The following is a 15,719-nucleotide window of genomic DNA, read 5'->3' on the forward strand; positions in this document are numbered from 1 at the left end:
TTTCTATAAAATGAAAAGGGATTGGGGAATGGCTAAACACGTTGTGGTATATGAATGTTATGGAATGCTATTGTACTATAAGAAATGAGGAGCAGATGGACTTCACAATAACCTGGAGAGATTTACAGAAACTGATGCTGAATGATGAGAGCAGAATCAGAACTTTGTACACTATTACAGACACATTGAACATGTGACAACTAACTGATAGACTGGGCTCTTCTCAGCAATACAAGGTTAGAAGACAAAAGACTCATGATGGAAAGGGATATCCACACTCAGAGAAAGAACTACAGGGTCTGAATGCAGATGGAAGCAAACTACTTGTTCTCTCTCTTTTGTGTTTTGTTTTGTTTTGTCCCTTCTTTCTCATTTTTCACTCCGTTGGTTATAATCCTGCTTTACAACTAGACTAATGTTTAATATGAAGGTATTTGTAGAACCTATATTTCATTGCCATGGAAAGATGGGGGAGGAAAGGGAGGTGGAGACAATTTGAAACTCAAGGTATTGTGGAACTGAATGTTGTAAACTACAAGTAAATAAATATTTTTTTAAAAGAAGAACTTTTAAATTAAATGAAAAAAATGAAAAGTATTAGCGTATATGACTATAAAAGACTTTCAACTCTAATTTTATGGATCTTATGAAAAAATATAATTTTCATTAAGTGAAATTACAATGATTTCCCCACCAGAATCAATATATTTACAATAAGGGAGAGTATTTGCCTAGCTAGCATTTCCAGCTCTAGATCTATGATCATGTACCTGGATTCAAATTTTTCTTCTAAAGCTTTCCATCCTTATGACAGTGAAGAAATTACTATGACTATTTCTTCATTTCTAAAAGTTAAGAGGATAAAAATTCTGAGGTGTTGTGTAGTTCTTCATCTATGATGCAGGAAGTAGACATTTACTATTACGTAGAAAATTTGATGATAAATTGCTTTATCATAGCAACTTATGACACTAAGGGGAATAGGAAGACCTTTGTAAGCAGTATTTTATAGTTTATGGTATCTTTATTTTGACACAATTGGATTAGAGATATTAAGAATAGAAGATCCATTTTTTTTCTTATGTAAGGGACCTGGGGAAAGGGAGGGCAGTCACTGAGCCGCCGCGCATGCGTGGCCCTGGAGGCCCCTAGAGAAAAGGAAGCCACAGGAAAAACTGAGCTCTGGTAGTTCATGTGAGGCTCCGGGGGCTGGAGGACGAATCGTCCCTAGGGCCCTTCCTTGGTAGGCCGACTTAGGGTGTTGATATGAACAGAATTCGAGTCCACGTCCTGTCATCGAATCGGGGACGCGTCAACCCAGTGCCCAGGTCCCAGGAGCCCCTGCCTTGTTCCTTCACACACCATCCATGCCCTCAGCCTCGTCTTGAAGGGCAAGAGTTTTGCGTTAAGCATATCCTAGAAGACAGGAATGCTCCTTTCACGCAATATAGCTACATATCCACCAAGAATGGAAAGAGATGTCCTAACGCTGGCTCGAAGCCAGAGAAGAAAGATGGTGTGTCCTTCTGTGCAGAACATGCCCGTAGGAATGCCCTGGCACTTCATACTCAGATGAAGAAAACAATGCTGGACCCATGGGTGAAACACTTTTGTGCCAACTGAGTTCATATGTAAGATAGAACAAGGTTCCCCGACTCCAGAGAGTAGTCGCAGTGAAGCCAGCCGAATTCTAGATGAAGACAGCTGGAGTGATGGGGATCAGGAGCCCATTACTGTGGATCAGATATGGAGAGCTGATCCTGACAGTGAAGCTGATAGAATAGGCAGTGATCAAGAAGACCCGTTAAAACATACTGGCCTCTACACAGCTGAAGAAGTGGCCCTGATCATACGTGAAAAACTGATTCTTTTACAATCCAATTCAAACGACTTCAGCATCTATTGAAAGAGAAGAAACGTCATTATATAATCGCAAGGTAGAACATGAAGCTTTAGGTACTAGTAGCCTTTTGACAGGTCCAGAGGGACTTTTAACAAAAGAGCGAGAAAGTTTGAAGCAGCTGCAATGTCTTGGGTGCTACAGCCAAAGCTGTGGTGTGGAGACCTTGCTACACCGACAATTAAAAGAGCGAAGAATGCTAGCTACAGATGGCGCTGCCCAACAGGCACATACTACTCGTTCCAATCAGAGGTGTTTGGCTTTTGTTGACGATATTCGTTGTTCCAACCAGTCTCTCCAGATGACCAGGCATTGTCTGAATCATATCTGTCAGGATACCAATCAGGTTCTCTTTAAGTGGTGTCATGGCTCTGAGGAGGTACGCTGCAACAAAACTGTCAGCCTCTCAGAGGATCCCTGTTGCCCACTGCATTTCCAGCTGCCACCTCAGATGTATAAACCTGAGCAGATACTCCCTATGCCAGATAAACTGGAAGCTGTCCCCATGGATATGTACTTAAGAGCTGCTGAACTTCAGCCCACAGAGAGTTTACCTCTGGAGTTCAGTGAAAGACTTAATCCACTCAGCTTTGGAACCTGATTGGTGAGTCAGTCAAAGGAAACGTACATGGCCCATATTATCTAGTGGTCCCAGACTCTAGACCATGCTTCACATCCCATCTGACCATTCACCCTGGCCATCTCCTTGCCATCTCTTCTGCTGCTGCTCCCTCTGGAGCACTGGACCTCCTGAGACCATGCCCTGGGTGACTTAATCCTCATAGCTTTGGAACCACCGCCCTGGGGCCATGCTGTTTTGATTGGTGAGTCAGCTAGAATTAATGCACATGGCGCACTATATCTATCCTATCTAGCCATGTCTAGATCCCAAATCCAGACCTTGCTTTACATCCCATCCAACCTATACTCTGGCCATCTTGCCATGAGAAATGTGTCTCCCTCCCCTCCTTTCCACCTCTTGTTCTGGGAATAATAATCAAATCAGTCCTACCATTATTTCTATAAAAGGACATCATTTGCCTCCCCTATGGCTCCACTCACTATACCAAACCAAAATACCTTTCTATGGCCACCACTTTCTTATGTACATTATTTTTCCTTTACCAGAATGTAGGCTTCTTGAGGGTAGTGTCTGTCTTGATTTTTTTGTATCCTCAATAAATGATTTGATTTATTCATTCCTTCAAAAATAAAAAAAGAAGAAGATCCAAGTGTTCTTGTTTCTTGTTGATTATAAAAAGACATTTGATCAAGTAGCCTTAACAGTTCTTTTCCAACAAGGTATGTCTAATCCGTACATCAAAATCATTCAAGATATGCTAAAAGACATAATGACAGAGACAATCTTGTTTACTTACTTCTGACAATAAATACCAGGCACAAAAGAAAGCATGGAGATATACATCTGCCATCTGTCATGAATGCCATTTACAAGGGAAAAAAAGTAGGCTGGTCATGTGGTAAGAGTGAGAAACAAGAGCTAAATGGCCCAAGTACTCTAGTATTAGCAACACAGTATTAGGAGAAAGTAAAAAAAAAATACATCACTTTCCCTACACCTACCCCCTATGTCAATCTTATGTGAATATATGGACTCTTTGAGTCTTTCGGGATAGAAAGCCACAAATGGGCTAGGATCCATTTTATTTTGAGATAATATACAAATTAACAAGATCATGGATCCATTTGAGTACTTTGCATAATAATTCTATTCATAAAACTTTAAATTGCACATATGATAAAAGCAGCTGTACCCATGCCTTTATTTCCTTCACTGGGGAAAACTTATGAGTTATGCTTCAATTTAATTGCAATTTCATTTTTTTTCTTCTTGTTTCCTTTATAATCAGAATTTCAAGAAGGGATCAGAGTCAATTCCTACAATAAAGTCTAATCTTTCATTTGATGTTCATCATATTAAAAGTTAAGGAAATGCTTATTCATGTTCTAAAAACTATATGATTTTTAATCCATTTTACCTCTTCTTCCACAATTATACCACCATTGCTGTAGAAATTGAAAGAGCCCATATGGAACTGGAGGAGAGAGGTGGTATATTGTTTTGTTTTATTTTGTTTTAATTTAGTAGCATACTAAAGTCAAAGGATTTACTCAATAATGAAAGTCTCTGCCCTAACCAGACTCTTGCTCACAAGCCAGAAATTGTTCAAGCATGAGAGAAGCCAGAGGCATAACTAGGACTGGACACTGGGACTTTATGTCAGTGTACTGAAATCTGATGGGTTTTAAAAATATAAACCATGTGAGTTCTCAGCCCCCTATCCTCTCTGGATCATGGTCTCCTCAGCAGTAGTTTCACAGTGTCCTGGAATCTCTTTCTATTTCATCCTGAAATTTCTTTTCCTCTTCTTTCCCTTTCGTACATCTGACCTTTCCCCAGCATAGTTGTATACCAAACCTCTTTCCCACTAAAATGATGTCTTTTCCCTTCCAACACCAAAATACACAGTTGATATGAGAACATACTTGTGTTCATAGTTACTTGCTCCAGACACAATTTTACGAGATGACATGGGATACCAAAACTAAAAGTTATAGCTCTGAAAAACATGTCAGATACTGTACTTCACTGTCGTAGATTTTGAGAACACAGGGTCATTTCTATCACCTTGATTTACTCTCTTATTGGGACTTTTTGGACATCTTATAAACTACTTTACTAGCATATTTGTTATAAGTGGTACTGGATACATTTTTTATGAGATGATTTTATGTATATATGTATATACACACATAGTTTTTTGAAAGCTTAAAGTGATGTATAAATATTTATTGTTACAGTTATGCTTATTCTTTTTAGGGTATCATATTTTCCTTCTCTTTAAATTATGCATGTATATTCAAATGGCTAGAAAATCTTAATGTATAAAAATGTGATTCAAAAAACTCTAATAGTGGAAAAAACTCAAGGATAGCAAGAGAATCAATGAAAAAAATAGATGAAGCAAAGTGGCCCAGCAGTACCAAATCTCAAACTATATTACAAAATAGTAATCATGAAGACAATCTAGTACTGAATGAGAAATAGGATGATACATCAATGGAATAAATTAGGTGCATAATACACATTAGTAAATACCATAGTAATCTAGCATTTGATAAACCAAAAAATCCAAGCTTTGGGGAAAAGAATTACTATTTGACAAAAATTGTTTGGAAAACTAGAAAGCATTTTGGCAGAAACAAGATGTAGATCATCTCACAGCACATATTAAGAAAAGGTCAAAATGGATACATTATTTGGACAGATAGGATGATATTATAAGCAAATTAGAGAAACATGGACATTTTTACCAGTTAGATCTAGAGATAAGGGAAGAGTTTATGCCCAAATAACTTTGATGACATTAGATTTAAAAGATTTTGCACAAACAAAAACAATACAGCCAAGATGAGAAGAAAAGCAAGAAAATGGGCAGAGGTGAGGGTGGAGGTTATAACAAGTTTATCTGATAAAAACCTAATTTCTCAAATTTATAAAGAACAAATTTTAATTTATAAATGTGAGCCATTCCTCAAATGATAAATGGTCAAAGGATATAAACAGGCAGTTTTCAGAAGAAGAAATCAAAACTATTTTTAGTCATTTGAAAAAGTACTCTAGATTACTACTGATTAGAGAAATTCAAATTAAAACAACTCTCAGACACCATTCACATCTATCAGCTTGACTAACATGACAGAAAACAAAAATGAGAAATATTCGAGAGGATGTAAGAAAACTGAGACACTAATATACTATTGGTGGAGATGTAAACTGATCCAAACATTTTGCAGAACAATGTGGAACTATTCCCAAAGGGCTATAAAACTGTGCATACCCTTTAACCCACCAATACCCATATTAGGTCTCTATTCTAAAGACATCAAAGAAAAAGGAATAGAACCTAGAAAAATTAGAAAAAATTATATCAGTTCTTTTTGTGATAGACATTGAAAAGATGCCCATCAGTTTGAGAATGGCTGAAAAAATTGTGGTATATGATTGTGATGACATATTGTGCACTGTAAGAAATGACAAACAGGATGGTTTCATAAGGACTTAGTAAGTCTCATATGAACTGACACAAAAAGAAGTGAGCAAAACCAGGAGAATATTGTATACAATTACAACATGTGATTGTAGATGAACTTTGACTTATCTACTCTTATCAACATAATGATCCAACACAATTCCTAAGGACTTTTGATGAAAAATGCTATGCTTCTCCAGAGAGAAAATCGAGTAAGTCCCAGTGCAGATTATGAAATAATTTTTTTCATTTCTCTTTATTGTTCTTACTTTTTCTTTGCAACGTGGCTAATATGGAAACATGTTTTGTATGATTTCACATGTATAGTTGAGATATCATTGGTTCACTTCTCAATGGCAGGGTAAGACCAGAAAGGAGGGAAAGAATTCAAAACTCAGTATTTTTCAAATAAATGTTTATCTTTTTAAGAACTATAGTTAAGCTGCACATTTGGTTATACTGCCCTTTTTATTAAGGGGAATAATGGGAATTCCAATTTTTCTAACTGAGGAGAAGAATTGAGTGGACATAGAAGATAAAAGCCTTATGGGACAGGTGAGCTGAGCTTTGGGAACACTTAGGCTCACATGAGAGTAAAGGGACCTTGTGATTTAGTCAGACAATATCACCAACTGCTTACTCATTGCAAGTGAAAGGTGCTACTATCCTGAACTTATAATCATGAAGAGCTGAAGCCTTGTCTGCCTGTCTAGCTCACTGACCCACATAAGGAATGATGTGCCTGAATACATTTTACTATTTTCCTAATGACTTTCACTACTTAGACCTTGATAATTTATCCTTTCTCTTTTCTTTCCCCTCCACTGCTTCATCACTGTCTGGAAGACTGGTATCACTTACACTGGGGAGTTACCTATTCTCTTTAAATTGTGTTTCCTTACTGCATATACTTTTATAATGGATTTTGTCTCCAGATAATCAGATTTTTATTGTATTCTGAATTAGTGTTGCTATAAATGAGTGGATCACAAAATGTGGAAGGACAGAAGGAAGCTGTGTACCAATAACCCTTGACATAACTACAAATTTATATTAAATATCTCAGTCTGTCTTCCTGTCCATCTCTGTGTCTGTCTCCCTATTTGTTTCTGTCTCTCTATCAGTTGCTCTCTTTTTCTCTCCACTTTCTCCACTCTGTCTACTCTCCTTTCTCTTTCAAGTCAAAATTATTTATCTGAAATAAAAAGGAAACTGAGAACAAAATTACTGAGCCATCTATGATTTAATTTGCAAAGCTAATATTTGAGTATAATATCATATCACCTGACTCCTCAAATGTCAGAGACAAGGAGTAATTTACAGAACAGATTTTTAGAAAATAAAAGAGGAATAAAACGTGAGAAAACCTTGGTTTGAACATAATTTAATTGGACAAGGCAGTTTAGCTCATGAGTTAGCTTCTCCCAGGCTTTAATTATTCTACCTAGAAGCCCCTTCCTTACAGGTAGTGCCGTTTGTAACCATAAAATATGCTGGGAAAGAGGAACTTCTAGTTGGTAGTTATCAGTCACTTCCCTCTTCCTTAGAAGACTCCATTACTTAACTCAGACTATAGCTCAAAAAAAAAAAAGCTTCTTCACTAAGACTGGAGAAAGTAACAGCCTCTGCTGAACCTTTCTCCAGCTTCCAGAAAGGGGAATCGAGCCTTTGGTCAACCCTCTTTTCTATTAGAAGCTAAAAAACTAGAAAGGGGAATTAGGTCTTTAAAAAAGAGTAATCACATGATTGTTTTACTATGTCTTACACTAAATGAGAAAGTCTTCTCAATCACTAAATCTATAGGTAACCTAGACTTAAGAGACATATTAGTCCAACTTAATTATTAAGGCTATCATTTTTTTTTCAGTCCAAAAATTGGTTTATAATTTTATCATGTAATTGTTGCATGTATAATTCTGTCTCTCATGCTGCTTAAAAAGTAAATAGATCAGAAATGTATTCACCAGTGGCATATGAATACCTATTTATCTCTCACGAATTGCTAGACCAGGCCTAGAATTCTTAGTGAATAGGCATCATCAGGTCATTTTATTTCTTTTTTGTTTTTAGGAGGTATTTCAGAGACCATCTAGTTAAAACCCCTCAATTTATTTTTTCCTTTGTGGCCTTTATTAATTTGTTTACTTTAAGTTTTATTACCACAATTTCTTGAATTTCAAATTTTTCTCTTCCTCCCCCTATCCACCCGCCATGGCAGCATACAATCAAGTATAGTATCTGCAAATACATTCACATTAGGCATTAGTCAGGTTATAAAGAAGGATTGTATCAGATGGAATGAAGAATGGGAAAGAGGAAACAAATCCAAACAAGAAAAAGAAAAAGAGCAGGTAGTTCGCTTCAATCTGGGTTCAAACTCATCTCTGGATGTAGACATCTCTCTCCATCATGAGTCTTTTGGGGTTGGCTTATGACTCTGGATTGCTGAGAAGGGTCCAGTTTATCAAAGTTGGTTGTCACAAATACGTTGTGTCTGTGATTGTGTACAAATTCCTCCTGTCTCTACTCTTCTCACTCAGCATCAGTCCATATAAGCCTCTCCAGGTAAATATAAAGTCCACCTGGTCCTCATTTCTTATAGCACAATAGTATTCCATAACATGCATACACAATAACTTGTTCAGCCATTTCCCTATTGATGGGCATCCCCTTAATTTCCGGTTCTTTGCTACCACAAAAAGAGCTGCTATAAATATTTTTGTACATATGGGCCTTTTCCCACTTCTATGATCTCTTTGGGATACAACCCTAGAAGTGGTATTCCTGGGTCAAAGGGTATGAAGCCCTTTGGGCATAATTCCAGATTGCTCTTCAGAATGGATGGATCAATTCACAACTCCACCAGCAATGCATTAGTGTACCAATTTGCCCACATCTTCCCCAGCATTTGTCATTTTCCTGTTTTGTCAGTTTAGAAAATCAGACTGGTGATATGTGGTACCTCAGAGTTTTTTTGATTTGCATTTCTCTAATCGATAGTGGTTTAGAGCATTTTTTCATATGCTTATAAATAACATCAATTTCTTCCTCTGAAAACTACCTGTTCGTATCCTTTGACCATTTATCAATTGGGGAATGACTTGTATTCTTATAGATTTGTTTCATTTCTCTGTATATTTTAGAAATGAGTCCTTTATCAGAAACAGAAGTTGTAAAAATTCTTTCCAAATTTTCCACTTCCCTCCTAATCCTGGTTACTTTGGCTTGGTTTGTACAGAAGCTTTTCAATTTAATGTAATCAAAATTATCCATTTTGCATTTTATACTGCCCTCTAATTCTTGTTTGGTCATAAAGTCTTCCCCTCTCCACAAATCTGATAGGTAAACTATTCTTTGCTTTCACAGATTGCTTACAATATCAGGCTTTATACGTAGATCATGCAGACATTTAGAATTGGTTTTGGTATATGGTGCTAGATAATGGTCTGTGCCCAGATTCTGCCATATTATATTACAGCTTTCCCAGCTGTTTTTGCCAAATAGTGAGTTCTTATCCCAAAAGCTGGGGTCTTTGGGTTTATCAAACAGTACATTACCATAGTCATTGACTGCTGAGTCTCATGTACCCAAACTATTCCATTGATCCACTACTCTATTCCTCAGCCACTACCAAGCAGTTCTGAGGACTGCTGCTTTATGGTACAGATTAAAATCTGTTATAGCTTGTCCACCATCCCTAGCATTTCTTTTCATGAATTCCCTTGATATTCTGGACCTTTTGTTCTTCCAAATGAATTTTGTTACTATTTTTTTCTAGCTCTATAAGGTAGTTTTTTGATAAACTGATTGGTATGGCACTAAATATATAATTCAATTTAGGTAAAATTGTCATTTTTATTACATTAACTCAACCCAGCCATGAACAATTGATGTCTTCATAATTAGTTAGATCTGACTTTATTTGTGTGAAAAGTGTTTTGTAGTTTTGTTCATATAGTTCTTGGGTTTGTTTTAGCAGGTGGATGCCGCAATATTTTATAATATCTACAGTAACTTTAAATGGGATTTCTTTTTCCATCTCTTGCTGTTGAATTTCATTAGAAATGTACAGGAATGCCAAGGATTTTTGTGGATTTGTTTTATATCCTGCAACTTTGCCAAATTTATTTATTGTCTCAAGTAGTTTTTTACTTGATTCTCTAAGTATATCATCATATCATCTACAAAAAATTATAACTTGGTGTCTGCTTTACCTAATATGATTCCTTTGGTTTCTTTTTCTTCTCTAATTGCTATTGCTAACATTTCTAGTACCAGATTGAATAAGAGGGGTGATAGTGGACATCCTTGTTTCACCCCTGATCTTATTGGAAATGCTTCTAGCTTCTCCCCATTACATATAATACTTGTGGCTTTAAATAGATGCTACCTATTATTTTAAGGAAGGCTTCTTTTATTCCTATATTTTCCAGTGTTTTTAATAGGAATGGATGTTGTATTTTGTCACAAGCCTTTTCTGCATATATTGAGATAATCATGTGGTTTTTGCTAGTTTTGTTGTTGATATAATCAATTATACTGATGGTTTTCCTAATATTAAACGATCCTTGCATTCCTGGAATAAATCCTACCTGATCAAAGTGTATTATTCTTGTGATAAGTTGCTTTAGTCTTTTTGCTAATATTTTATTTAAAATTTTTGCATCTATATTCATGAGGGAAAATTTGTCTCTTCCTGATTTAGGTATCAGTACCATACTTGTGTCATAAAAAGTATTTGGTAGGACTCCTTCTTCACTAATTTTCCCAAATAGTTTGTAGAGTATTAGAGTCAATTATTATTTAAATATTTGATAGAATTCACTAGTAAATCTATCTGGCCCTGGAGATTTTTTCCTAGGGAGTTCACTGATGAATTGTTCAATTTATTTTTTTCTGAGATGGGGTTATTTAAGTAACTTCCTCTTCAGTTAATCTGGGCAACTTGTATTTTTGTAAATATTCATCCATTTCACTAAGATTGTCAAATTTATGTGCATACAACTGGACAAAATAATTCCTAATTATTGTTTTAATTTCCTCTTTATTGGTGGTAGGTTCATCCTTTTCTTTTTTGATGCCCATAATTTTGTTTTTTTTCTTTCTTTTTTTATCATATTGACTAAGGGTCTATCAATTTATTGGTTTTTTCATAAAACCAGATCTTAGTTTTATTAATTCAATAGTTTTCTTAATTTCAATTATATTAATCTCTCCTTTGGTTTTCAGTATTTCTAATTTAGTATTTAATTGGGGATATTCAATTTGTTTTATTTTCTAGCTTTTTCATTTGCATGCCCAATTCATTGACCCTCCTTTTCTCTAATTTATACATGTATGCACTCAGGGATATAAAACTTCACCTAAGAACTGCCTTTGCTGCATCCCACAAATTTTGGTATGTTTTCTCACTATTGCCATTCACTTGAATGAAGTTACTGATTGTTTCTATAATTTCTTGTTTGACCCACTCATTCTTTAGGATTAAATTTTCATATTTTCCAATTAATTTTTAGTCTGTCTTTCCATGGGCCTTTATTGCATATGATTTTTACTGTGTCATGATCTGAGAATGATGCATTTATTATTTCTGCCTTTCTGCACTGAATTGTGAGGTTTTTATGTACTAGTACAAGATCAATTTTTGTGTATGTGACAATGTGCCACTGAGAAGAAGGTATATTCCTTTTTTTCCCTATTCAGTTTTCTCCAGAGATTTACCATACCTACCCTCTCTAAAATTCTATTTACCTCCTTAACTTTTTTGTTGTTTATTTTGAGGTTGGATTTTTCAAGTTCAGAGAGGGCAGGTGAAACTACCATGAGTAAGTTACTTGATATGGTAAGACTTACATCTTCCCATGCTAGCTAAACTGGCTCATCCGCCAGCAATACATTAACATTTTTGACATTTCTTTTTGATTATGGATAAATATAAAAACTGTTCTTTGGGCTTCAAGCTGAAAGTGATTGCATTGATTGAACAGAGTGAAACAGAACTGTAGAAATAAGTTTTTTTTGTCATTTTTCAAATGTTTTATTAAGTTCTGATTTACATCATTAATTTCTACCTGATTTTCAGTCACAAAGTTTCCCCCCATTTTCCCCCTACCCAACACCCCAAAATAGCAATCCCACAGGATATCCCCTCCTCCAATCTGTTCTCTCCCATACCTTTTCCCATACCTCCTTCGACTTTTCCAGTAGGGCATGGTGGATCTCTATGCCCCAGTGCCTGTATACCTTCTTTCCCAATTACATGTAAAATAGTATTAATAATAGTATATATAATTTTAAACATTTGATTTTAAAACATTGAATTCCAGGTTCATTCTCTTCCTCCCTTGTCACCCATCCTTGCTGGGAAGATAAGCAGTTCAGTATAGGTTGTACATGTGTAGCTAATGCAAAACATTAACTTAGAGGATATATTGTAAAAGACTGACTATATTTCCCTCCCTCCTATCCCACCTCCCACTTTTTCTATTCTCTACTTTGATCCCATCCTTTTTTAAAAGTGAGTGCTTCCAACTTCCCTCCTCCCCAGCCTTCCCTCCCTTCCATCATCCCCCCTTGTAATGGGAATGTAAATTTTTAAGATATTCCCTGCCCCTGGGCTAAAGTGCACGTGAAGCCTGGGGTAGGAGGCTTTTTTTTCAGTAGATACTTTTTGATTGGCCAGTGGGTCCAGAAGGTTGTTACATTCTCTGAGCCAGGAGAAGGCTATATAAACCCTGATTTGAGGCTTTGTTTTGGGGCTCACTTTGAGAAGTGTTCTATAATTTGATAAGATGAGATTCTGAGAAGCTGTTGTTGAGAGCCCCCCAGCTTTGAAAAACCCAGATGTTGATTTGGTATGGATGTAATGGTTGGACAGTTTGGAAACCTGTCTACTTGATCTGTTTCTCTGTCTTGAGAATTCTGTCTGTATACTCTGAAGTTCGGGGTGCTGACCTTTTCCCCCTGAACTAGGTAAATGATACATACTTGACTGATTAAAGTAAGCTTGTTAATCAATTTTGAGTTGTTTTCCTTTAACAAAGCAGATCTAAGAACCTGTGTTGGCAGCTACCCTGGGGACACTGGGGTGCTTGCTGCTACACTCCTCTCATCCCCTTACCCCCTATCGTCCTGTAGGGTGAGATACCCTATTTAGTGTGTATGTCATTCCCTCCCTGAGCCAAATTCAATGAGAATAAGATTGACCCATTCCCTTTTGCCTTCCTATTCTTCCACTCCATTCTTCCACTATTTTCATACTGAGAAAAGTTTCATCAGTTACAATGATCGTTTTTCCATGTAGGAATGTTAATAGTTCAACATTAATAAGTGGCTTATGATTTCTTTTCCCTGTTTACCTTTTAAAACTTCTCTTGCTTGTTGTATCTGAATGTCAAATTTTCTATTCAACTCTGTTTTTTTCATTAAGAATGCTTGAAAGTCCTCTATTCCACTTAATGACAATATTTTCCCCTGAAACGTGATACTCAGTTTCACTGGGTAGGTGATTCTTGGTTTTAATCCCAGCTCCTCTGCCCTCTGGAATATCATATCCCAGCCCCTTTTATCCCTCAGTGTAGAAGCTGCCAGATCCTGTGTTATCCTGATTTTCTTTCCACAATATTCAAATTGTTTCTTCCTGGCTGCTCATAATATTCTCTCCTTGATATGGAAATTCCAGGACCTGGCTATATTCCTAGGAGTTTTCTTTTTGGGATCTTTTTCAGGAGGTGATGAGTGGATTCTTTCAACCTCTATTTTGCCTTCTGGTTCTAAAATATCAGGGCAATTTTCCTTGAGAATTTATTGGAGGATGATTTCTAGGTTCTTTCTTTGAGCATGACTTTCAGGTAGTCCAATAACTTTTAAATTATCTCTCCTGGATCTATTTTCCAGGTCAGTGGTTTTTCCCATGAGATATTTTACATTGCCTTCCATTCTTTCATTTGTTTGGATCTGTTTAACATCATATTGATTTCTCATAAAGCCACTAGCTTCCCTTTGCTCCATTCTAAATCTGCTGGAATGATTCTCCTCATTGAGCTTTTGAGCTTCTTTTTCTATCTTGCAAATTCAGCTTTTTAAGGCATCCCTCTCCTCATTGCTTTTTTGAGCCTCTTTTGCCAATTGAGTTAGTCTGTTTTTAAGGTGTGATTTTCCTCAGGCTGTTGAGTCTCATTTTGTAACTTTCTTGCATTGCTCTCATTTCTCTTCTCAATTTTTCCTCCACTTTTCTTATCTGCTTCTTAAGGTCCTCTATGGCCTGTAACCAGCTCATATTTTCCTTTGAAGCTTTTGGTGCAAGAGTTCTGACTTCACTGTCTTACTCCTGTTCCATGCTTTGGTTTTTTGTTTCCAAAATAGGAGTCTAATTTTGGAATCTTCTGTCTGCTTTGTTTCCTTTTCCTGGACATGTCGCCCCTCAGTTGCTTGACCCCTGGGCTTTTTGCCACGGTAGGACTCAGCCACCAGACAGGAGAGCTTTCATCTCAAATGCTGGGGTTTTCTCAGCTGCCAGAGTTATTAGTTGGGTGCCCTTGCTGAAGCCTCCACGTGCTCTGGCAAGCTGGACACACACCCCTGGACCACCACCCTGGACTGCAATCCAAATCCAAGCAGGTTAAAGCATTAGTTATTACCCCCTCAGACTGGTAACTTGGTCCACCTACAATCTGCAGGCCAGGAGCTGAAGCTGCCATGTGGCACTGGCTGGTTGTGCCAGCATCTCAGCGACTTCTCGCCCTGGGGGCAAAAGCCGCACACTCCCACTTACTGGGTTCCAAAGTCCAGACTACACTGACCTCTCACTTTGTCCTTCGCATCTATGTGTTGATAAATCTGAAATGGCCACAGCTGCTAATGATCTGGAGTCCCTCTGGCTGGCTGGTCAGGCCCACCCTGGGTCTAAAGCTGGCTTGGGGCTGGGCTTGGCTCCCAGCACACTGCGCTGGCCAATTCCTGCTGGCCTGCTGAGCTGTTCTCAGTGGGAGGTTAGCTTCTCTGTGTCATTTTGTGTGTTCTGCAGCTCTAAAGTTTGTTTAGAGTCCCCTTTTTACATGGGTTGGGGAAGGTGGGAGCAGGAGCAGTGGGTAGGTCCTGCTTGTACTCAGTCATCTTGACTCCACCCCCACTAGAAAGACAGTTTTTCTGGTGGAAACTAAAAGACAAGTAATGCCAGAACAATTTTATTAAAAGCTTCATATAATGGTCACATCCCATTAAAAAAAAATTGGCATAAATCTGTAATTATTAAGAAGCAAAATATGGAACCTTTGCTAAAGAAAGAAATTTTAATTGTATAATCAAACTAAAAAAATAAATCAAAGTAATCAATATTAATTGATTTCCTTCTTATGTCTCCATTTTTCCACTTTTCCTCTCCCCTTCTCTTCTATTTTCTCCTTCTTCCCTCTTCCTTTCTTCCTCCTTCTCCCTCTCTTTCCCTCCTCCTTTTGCATCCCTCTCCCTGTCTCTGTATCTCCTTCAATTTTTCCTCTCTTTCCCTTTCTCCCTTCTCCTCCCTTTCCTTGCCTCCCTCTCTTCTTCATTCCTCTCATCCTCTCCGTTCTCTTCTTTATCAAAGAGGGAGTTTCCAGAATACATCCTTTCTTTTTTTAAGATTATTTCTAAACAAAAAAATTAAGACAAAGATTTGGCATTTATCTTAGTGCAGACAATCAAATTTTTAAGAAAAAAAAATCTGTTTAATTAATAGTGTCAATTGAGCAATTATGAAAACTCTCTCATTATTGCTATTTTTTCTT

General features: G+C 37.0%; 1 pseudogene; it reads left to right on the top strand.

Moving 5' to 3' along the window:
- Positions 1-1,266: 1,266 nt before the first annotated feature.
- Positions 1,267-2,501, top strand: LOC138159181 (KAT8 regulatory NSL complex subunit 2 pseudogene; annotated as a pseudogene).
- The last annotated feature ends 13,218 nt before the right edge of the window (positions 2,502-15,719 follow it).

Source organism: Petaurus breviceps, unplaced genomic scaffold (assembly GCF_028583685.1).
Source record: "Petaurus breviceps papuanus isolate PSGF00001 unplaced genomic scaffold, PetGlider_PUasm1.0 175, whole genome shotgun sequence".
NCBI classification, from domain to species: domain Eukaryota; kingdom Metazoa; phylum Chordata; class Mammalia; order Diprotodontia; family Petauridae; genus Petaurus; species Petaurus breviceps.